The following is a 2,500-nucleotide window of genomic DNA, read 5'->3' as shown; positions in this document are numbered from 1 at the left end:
TCAGAGGTAATGATTACCATGACAGTATAGATATCTAATCCTCTCTCCTATCAGAGGTAATGATTACCATGACAGTATAGATATCTAATCCTCTCTCCTCTCAGAGGTAATGATTACCATGACAGTATAGATATCTAATCCTCTCTCCTCTCAGAGTTAATGATTACCATGGCAGTATATATATCTAATCCTCTCTCCTATCAGCGGTAATGATTACCATGACAGTATAGATATCTAATCCTCTCAGAGGTAATGATTACCATGACAGTATAGATATCTAATCCTCTCTCCTCTCAGAGGTAATGATTACCATGACAGTATAGATATCTAATCCTCTCAGAGGTAATGATTACCATGACAGTATAGATATCTAATCCTCTCAGAGGTAATGATTACCATGACAGTATAGATATCTAATCCTCTCAGAGGTAATGATTACCATGACAGTATAGATATCTAATCCTCTCTCCTCTCAGAGGTAATGATTACCATGACAGTATAGATATCTAATCCTCTCAGAGGTAATGATTACCATGACAGTATAGATATATTATCCTATCAGAGGTAATGATTACCATGACAGTATATATATATCTAATCCTCTCAGAGGTAATGATTACCATGACAGTATAGATATATAATCCTCTCTCCTATCAGAGGTAATGATTACCATGACAGTATATATATATCTAATCCTCTCAGAGGTAATGATTCCCATGACAGTATAGATATATTATCCTATCGGAGGTAATGATTACCATGACAGTATAGATATCTAATCCTCTCTCCTATCAGATGTAATGATTACCATGACAGTATAGATATCTAATCCTCTCAGAGGTAATGATTACCATGACAGTATATATATCTAATCCTCTCTCCTCTCAGAGGTAATGATTACCATGACAGTATAGATATCTAATCCTCTCAGAGGTAATGATTACCATGACAGTATAGATATCTAATCCTCTCAGAGGTAATGATTACCATGACAGTATATATATCTAATCCTCTCTCCTATCAGAGGTAATGATTACCATGACAGTATAGATATCTAATCCTCTCTCCTCTCAGAGGTAATGATTACCATGACAGTATAGATATCTAATCCTCTCTCCTATCAGAGGTAATGATTACCATGACAGTATAGATATCTAATCCTCTCAGAGGTAATGATTACCATGACAGTATAGATATCTAATCCTCTCTCCTATCAGAGGGAATGATTACCATGACAGTATAGATATCTAATCCTCTCAGAGGTAATGATTACCATGACAGTATAGATATCTAATCCTCTCTCCTATCAGAGGGAATGATTACCATGACAGTATATATATATCTAATCCTCTCAGAGGTAATGATTACCATGACAGTATAGATATCTAATCCTCTCTCCTATCAGAGGTAATGATTACCATGACAGTATATATATCTAATCCTCTCTCCTCTCAGAGGTAATGATTACCATGACAGTATAGATATCTAATCCTCTCTCCTCTCAGAGGTAATGATTACCATGACAGTATATATATCTAATCATCTCTCCTATCAGAGGTAATGATTACCATGACAGTATAGATATCTAATCCTCTCAGAGGCTAATGATTATCATGACAGTATAGATATCTAATCCTCTCAGAGGTAATGATTACCATGACAGTATTGATATCTAATCCTCTCTCCTCTCAGAGGTAATGATTACCATGACAGTATAGATATCTAATCCTCTCTCCTCTCAGAGGTAAGGATTACCATGACAGTATAGATATCTAATCCTCTCTCCTATCAGAGGTAATGATTACCATGACAGTATAGATATCTAATCCTCTCTCCTATCAGAGGTAATGATTACCATGACAGTATAGATATCTGATCCTCTCTCCTCTCAGAGGTAATGATTACCATGACAGTAAAGATATCTGATCCTCTCTCCTCTCAGAGGTAATGATTACCATGACAGTATAGATATCTAATCCTCTCTCCTATCAGAGGTAATGATTACCATGACAGTATAGATATCTAATCATCTCAGAGGTAATGATTACCATGACAGTATAGATATCTAATCCTCTCAGAGGCTAATGATTATCATGACAGTATAGATATCTAATCCTCTCAGAGGTAATGATTACCATGACAGTATAGATATCTAATCCTCTCTCCTCTCAGAGGTAATGATTACCATGACAGTATAGATATCTAATCCTCTCAGAGGTAATGATTACCATGACAGTATATATATATCTAATCCTCTCTCCTATCAGAGGTAATGATTACCATGACAGTATAGATATCTAATCCTCTCAGAGGTAATGATTACCATGACAGTATAGATATCTAATCATCTCTCCTCTCAGAGGTAATGATTACCATGACAGTATAGATATCTAATCCTCTCAGAGGTAATGATTACCATGACAGTATAGATATCTAATCATCTCTCCTCTCAGAGGTAATGATTACCATGACAGTATAGATATCTAATCCTCTCAGAGGT

General features: G+C 35.6%; 1 protein-coding gene across 1 annotated transcript in view; it reads right to left on the bottom strand.

The window, feature by feature from the left end:
- LOC112239784 (vacuolar protein sorting-associated protein 13B-like) overlaps nt 1–2,500 on the bottom strand; it is a 160,692-nt gene that overhangs the window by 105,909 nt on the left and 52,283 nt on the right.

This window comes from Oncorhynchus tshawytscha, unplaced genomic scaffold (genome assembly GCF_018296145.1).
Source record: "Oncorhynchus tshawytscha isolate Ot180627B unplaced genomic scaffold, Otsh_v2.0 Un_contig_8019_pilon_pilon, whole genome shotgun sequence".
NCBI lineage: Eukaryota > Metazoa > Chordata > Actinopteri > Salmoniformes > Salmonidae > Oncorhynchus > Oncorhynchus tshawytscha.
This window is presented reverse-complemented; position numbering and strand designations above follow the sequence as displayed.